This window comes from Cryptomeria japonica, chromosome 7 (genome assembly GCF_030272615.1).
Source record: "Cryptomeria japonica chromosome 7, Sugi_1.0, whole genome shotgun sequence".
Lineage (NCBI taxonomy): Eukaryota > Viridiplantae > Streptophyta > Pinopsida > Cupressales > Cupressaceae > Cryptomeria > Cryptomeria japonica.
The window spans coordinates 224,172,918-224,180,296 of record NC_081411.1 but is presented as its reverse complement, the minus strand read 5'-3'; positions in this window follow the sequence as shown (position 1 = coordinate 224,180,296).

Sequence of the window (7,379 nt, the reverse complement as noted above, 5' to 3'; positions counted from 1 at the left end):
ATATCTGTTTTGTCCATGTATACCATACTCTACAGGCATGTCATGAGTTTGTTTTAATGTGTTGCCCCCAAATTTGATGCGGGGTTTCCTTGTGTGCAAATTTTGAACATGCCTTTGGATATCCAATTGTCTTGGTGGTTGGTCCTTAGCATTGGTATGTGATTGAGTATATTTTTCTACATAAGACTTCCATAATGGTTTGCGAAGGTGAGTATCATATGCTTGACCATGTGTGTATGAGACCTCAGATTTTTGAAACAAAGATGATGGTGATTCAGGCACAAGATGTGGTCCTCTATTGCCTCCACTATTAGGCCTCCTTTGATCCATGTTGAGGTGAGGTTGTTGCAAAGGTCGATGTTCCATTATTTGAGACATGTCAAAATCATGAGGAATCTTGGCTCCACTTTGTGCCATCACTTGTAAGAAATGCTATCTATCTCTCCTCATTATTTCCTCAACCAATCGATTGAAACGAGGATCCATAATAGAGTCTTCCACTTCTGCTGAATGTACTGAAATGTTATCCATATTGTCATTGTGTGTATCATTGTTGTTTGTAGTGTCCATGTTCTCAACATTTGGAATATTTCTATGGGCATCCATGTCAGGTAATGCAATATGATAAGAATTGAAAAAGACATCATTGTCATACTCATAGGCACTCATGTTTGCGGACTCTTGAGCCTCTTTAGCTTCTCTCCTAGATTTTTGGGAATGGGTTTCAACCATGAACTAGGTATTGACCAAGATGTTTGAGACTAGATGAAAATGGAAAGAGTATGGAAGACCAAGAGTTGGATGGAATGTAAATGAATCTGAGGTGTACTTGCAATGTCCAAAGTGTAAAACCAAGTATGTATGTAGTAGAGTAGGTGTGGCTTCCAAAGAGATGATAGTTTCTCTTGATGAGGTAAGTTAACCTTGACTCTAAGTAAGACCAAATGAGACCCAAAGGTGATAGACCTTGATGAGGGACCACTTAGCAAAATGTTGTTGTATGTAGTGTGTTGACAAAGTATGATGAGGACAAGCAAGTGACCTTTTGACTCAAGTTTAGACAAATGTGAATGTAATGCAAGATGTAAAGCAATGATGGACCTTGTGAGACCCAGAAATAGGCTAAATGCTAGATGAAAACCTGGAGAGATAACCTAGGAAGCTCAATAAGTCTGAAACTGATTGTTCTTGTTTGCTGGGCTGTAAAGTTTTCCAATTCTGAACACAGACGTGCCTGTATACTTCACAAACGTGGTTCCTATCAGACACAAACGCATTTCTGAGATTTTGTAAATGCAATGTTGCTCAAGAGAACACAGACATGTTTCTGCCCTTCACAGACACGGTTAGATGACATAGACAAAATTCTATCAAACACAGACACGTTTCTGAAAACTGAGTGCAATTTTTCCAATGTGTGAAGTTGCTTGTTGTGACCCAATCTAAATTTTTGACTGCTTTTCATGACAAGAGGACACAATGTTGATGATGACTCAATGTTTGCAAGTGTTTAGAATCAAAATGAATCAAAGAAAAGTGTGTTGTTTGATGTAAAAATGTTTTGCATACACTTGAAGACACAAAAGACACAATGTTTTGATGTTTGGTCTTGAATGTTTGATTTTTCAAAATAAGACAAGCACAATTCTTATGGTTGGCCAGAACAATAGTTGTTGATCCCACATGGGGTTTCCCCTGAGGATATGCTATTCAGAGTGGATACTTAGATGTTTGAACCCACTGGCTCCACCCTCGACACTCACTTCTTCGGGGTAGCCAAGCATCAGTCCCCATGAAAACTCCTCGTGGTAAACTTTGTATCTCTATTAAGAACCGTATGTGTGTGGGTCGCTCCAGAGGTCCGACCTCCTGACCCAACAACTAGAAGGATTTTGGCTTTCTAAAACAAAAAGGTGCTAGTAAGGGCATCCGCTCGTGTGGCCATACATGTGGCACTTTCAGCTTTGTAAATACAGAAGGCTCCCAGTCGGTAGGGGTTACGCCCTACAACTGATCAAATAAATTTGATCAAACGAGTTTATGGGGAGACATAGTGTCGGTATGAACTAATCAACGCACGTTACCCATGGCTTTCACCATGGATACAGTTGTTTATAGTGGTTCGGAAGAGGATGGCTTTTCCTTGCTACCACTTGGGTTGTTCTCTCCTCACTAGTAGTCCTAATGACCACACGGAGAGACAGACCCTCTAAAGATTAAACAAAAAGAGCCTATTGCCCAAGACACAAAAGACACTGGTTCAATTTTAGTGCACCAATTGAAGTGTTTGATAATCTATGAAAACAAGGTACACAAAAAAAAGGAAAAAAAAAAATCCTTGTCAAGGTCCTGCAACAAAGATTTGTTAGTAGTTTGGATTGTTTCAAATGATCACCCCTTCTTGCAAGCACACAAGTTAGGTAAATTTTTAGATCCAAAAGACTTTGTGAAATAGGGGTCTTCGAATAAATGATTTTTCTTTCAAGACAAGCTGCACCAATTTGTTAACTAGATCTGAAGATGTTAGCTCAATATAAACTAGATTTGAAATCCGAATGACGAAATAAAAAAAAAACCCAAAACTGGATACCAAACCGAAATGCAAAAGTTGAAACACAGACGCGATTTCACCTAACACAAACGCTATAGAAAAATGCAGACGCGCCTAGACCTGACATAAATGTGTCTTAGAGACACAGACGTGATTACCAAACACAGACGCGTCTGAAGGCTTCACAGACACGATTTTAGAACAGAAACGCGACCTGCAATCTGCAAAAAATAAATAAAATAAAACTGGTGTCGAAGACGCAGACGCGACAACAATTCAAAAACGCAATCTCAAAATGCGCAAACGCGAAAATGTCAAAATATTGTCGGAAATGTCTGATCTGCAACTTCAAAAACACAAAATCTACAACAAAAGATGTTAAATGCAAAAGGGACAAGAGTCCCACCGGGCGTGCCAAAATGTATATGGTGAAAATGGATACAACAATAATGAAAGACTAAACGAATTCAACCACAAAACCCTAGCCTAACAACAACAAAGATCCACCATAACATATGAAGATTACCTAAGACAATGCAAATCAAATGAAATCACAAAGATTATACCATCACATGTCCAATAGGGTTTGGATCTCCATTCTTCCTATCTCCATTGATCTTGCTTGATATATTTGCTCTCAGATTTTATGTGTGTACAAGAGCTCAACAAAGAACGGAAATGTGGTTGCAAGTAGGCTTGATCACATATGAAAGTTTGAATGCTAGAGTAGTCCAGAATTTTGGGTTGATAATGAAGGAAGTATCCCCTTATATAGAAGACACCATAAGAAATGGAGGGATAAGATTGAGAGGTGTAAACGATAAATGGTTGGCTAAGATTAGAGGGTAGGTAAAGAAAATAATAAAATAATGAGAGGGTAGGTAGTGTAGGAATTAAGCTCGATGAATGACATGTGTCATGGGTAGAAAAGGTTAATGAACTAATTAAATAAATAAAGATTCATGTAATTAATAGAAGAAGTGAGATCAATTAAATAAATAAAAGTATTTATTTAATTTAGGAAAAGGATAATTTAAATAAATAAAGGTATTTATTTAAATGAGAAATAAGGCTAGAAGAGGGTAAATGAATTAATTAAATAAATAAAGATTTATTTAATTAATAGAAGAATTGGGCTAAAGTAATTAAATAAATAAAGATATTTATTTAATTAGACAAGACAATTTTAGGTGTCTACACTTGCAATCATACCAAAATCAATTGCATCAGTTCTAGTAGTATTCATGTCTATCACATAGTGTTGCTTATCCTATCCTAGCCTAGTGGTGCTTATGTTTATCACATAGTACTACTCATTAGGCTCTATATCTAGTGCTTATGTCTATCACATGGCATTGTTGTTGGCTCTCCATTGTTTCAGTTTGTCCTTGATATCAAAATGCTTAGTTGTGGTTGTCATGGTTTGCATAGATTGATATCTCTCATGCTTCGCTTTGCTCATGCTCCTATTCTGATTGGTTTACTGATGGTTTAGAACTAGTGTCATGGTTGACACACACATTTGACATCATACTGGTAACTGATACATTGACAATTGAGTATTATGATTTGGATTGAGTTCACAATGGTTCAGAATTTCATTTCCATTACTTGGCACTTGCAGGATTTTCTATTAGCTTGACATTTGATATTACACAATTTGGCATTTGGTGTTCACAGGTGTTTGGCTTTATCCGTGTTGGTGGAGTCTACATTGTTATTTGTATTGTTGCTAAGGTATAATGCTATGTTCAACTTGGTTCTTTGATTTCATATCCAAAGCATTATATATGTGATAATAAAGGTGGCAATATGTTTTTCTTTGATTTGAGTCATTTGTTAGTGACAAGGTAATATGATTATAAATGGGCTTATTATTTTCATTACGCATATTTGAATGGTGACATATGACGTTTGAAGTCATCGGGCTTATTATTTTCATTAGCCATATTAAAAAGGTGATAAATTGTCATTGAAATATTGGACAAATTACTTACTTAAGTTTGATTCACTTTTTAAAAAATGATTAAAGTGTTGATTGACAACCATAATGTGGTATTGGCCAAATAAAAAAAAAAGGGTTTAAGTCACATTTTAATGTGACAAGCTGCGAATAACTATTTGGCAGTGACTTCAAGTCGACAACAATGATTTTGATTGTGGTTACATTTTCATAAGGCATTGACATTAATAATAATGTCCTCTTGACAACGTGGATTTGAGAAGCATTATGTGGTCTTCCTTTGGACATGGACTTGACATGATTATTTTATTTTTGGAAAAGGATTGGAAATCACTCGAAGTGATTGCGTTGTGCAAAATAGTTGTTGTTTCACTTTGCCTTTACCCTAGCCGCCATAGATAAGGCAAGGACTGCAGTTTCAGTCGACCATGTTTCTTGCATGCTATGGGTTAATGTTTTACAATTTCAGTCAACCATGTTTCTTGCATGCTATGGGTTAATGTTTTAAGCTCAATGTATGAGCTTGTATACTAGTATTTTGCAGAGTTTCTAGCGATAGTGGACTTGAAAAGGAATGTCAACAATGAAGAAGTTTTAGTTGTTGACTTGCAGATGTAGTGCGAAAAAGAAGATGGTTTGGGTATTTCTATTTCAGTTGATTCAACAGCCAGGTAAACTTTGTTCATATGGCTTTCAAATTTTTTGTCTTAAAAATGCAATGTATAATGTTGGATTTTGAAGGTTAAAATGGATTATCATTTCATTGGCAAAACAAGATATGATATGGTTTTCATTTAACTCGGAAATAACTGTTTTTGTTTTAGGGTATCAAAACCCTAACCCGAGTTATGACATGGAGCTATTCGTAAGAACAACATTGACATATATCTTTATATAGTTGAATCACAAACATTTTTTCGGTTCTGGCATAGACATATATGATAGATATGTTATTGTGACTGATATAAATTGAAAATACTTTTTGTAACAACTGCAGAGTGGAAATGTTTTGAAAATCTTGTAAGGGTTTTTGTGATCTCTGAAATGAGGAAGATGTTGTTTAGTTCATACAACAATCTTCATAGCATTTATTGAAAACATTGCAAAACACTCAGGTTTCTTCAACATTGTAAACCTGTTTGTGTATTTTTCAACTGTGTATCTGAAAAGGTTTTTATCATATTCCTACAATGTCATTTTATTGTTTACTGTTAAGATTTTAGATCTAGAACCTTTGCATTTCTAGGGTCTTGATAGGTAACAAGCTTGAAATGTTATATAAGGAGTTGGTACTCCTGAAATGTGAGAAGTTGGTGCTTCTGTAAGTGAATAAGGGGTTGGTACTCCTAGAGTTGGTGCTCTAAAATTGTGAGAACAAAACATTGTAATCAATTTTTAAATCTAAGCCAGTGAGGCATCATTTGGAGTGGTTTTTCTACCCCAAGAGGGTTTTCCACTCGTCAAATCTACTGTCTTATGTGTATGGTTCTTGTGTCTATTATCTATCCTTATGAACTTTAATTTGAGTTGATTTTTTTTCAGTTTGATTATAATGTTTCATTTTGTTTCATAAACATAAAGCTAAGGTTCAATGAAAAGCTCTAATACATGCTCTTTGTCAGTATTCATGCATAATCTATTACATACTTTACATGTGCACAAGTTCATATAAATCTGCCATATTTCAAATGTTTGCATTGTTTCATTTATATGATGTTATCTCTTGCTCAAAGTTAAGTTGGGTTTTTCACAAACACATTGTCACTTTGGTTGAATCAGTTTGTTCGTAAAAAGGTGGCGTCAAACATTCAGTTGTAAATCTTCGAGTCTTTAATCACAAAAGTTTTATAACTAACTGACCCCCCCCTCCCCCCTAGTGAGTTTAGTCTTCCAACAACTGCATCCTATTAGTGCATATGTTTATCATACTGCACTTGATCCTATTTCTGTTAGAGCACTTGCTAGATTTTATCAATTCGGTGGCTTATCCTAGATTTGCTTAGCATTTTATTTGCCTAGGAGTACCTATTTGAGTTTATCATCTCAACATTTTATCCAATTAGCTATAAATTTTTATCACATGGTTGTTGATTCATGCCTTAATCTTATCTTTATCCTAGCCGGGGCACCTGTCTGAGTGTATCCTCTTAATAATTTATACAATTGACAACGTATGTCTATCACAAAACTATTGATTTTATCCTTCCTAAACATAGATGCACTAAGGTGAAACCGATACGTGGTTTTATCGCATAAACATAATTTTATCTTGCATAGACATGTTTTCAAGCATAAACATGACATTCTTTTGCATACATGCAACATCATATCCTATTTTCCCTCGTGGCCTCTATATATAGGCTGTGAAACCCTGATTGGTTGTGCTCTCCTCTCCTCACAGTTTTCCTACCCCTTTTGACTCTAGTTTTCACTTGCATAACCTTGTTGTCATATCCTTATCCCTTTTAACTTTTCTTTCTTTTCGAGAGATTGTATGCACTTTTTCAGAATCTTTCACCCAACCTCTTGAGGGGGCATATCACTCCCATCCTAGGGAAAACTTTGTATCAATTTATCTTATCTTCTTTAAGCCAACACGACAAGCTGCATTCTCTCAAAGAGGGGCAAAATGTAGACACCCAAATTTATCTTGCCATAATTAAATAAATATTTTATTTATTTATTTTATCGTAAGCTTTCTATTAATTAAATAGATTTTTATTTATTTAATTAATTTACTGAGCCTTCTCTAGCATTTCCTTATTTAAATAAATATTTTTATTTATTTAAATTATCCTTTCCCTACATTAAATAAATATTTTATTTATTTAATTGGTCTCACTTCCTCTATTTTTTTTTTTGATA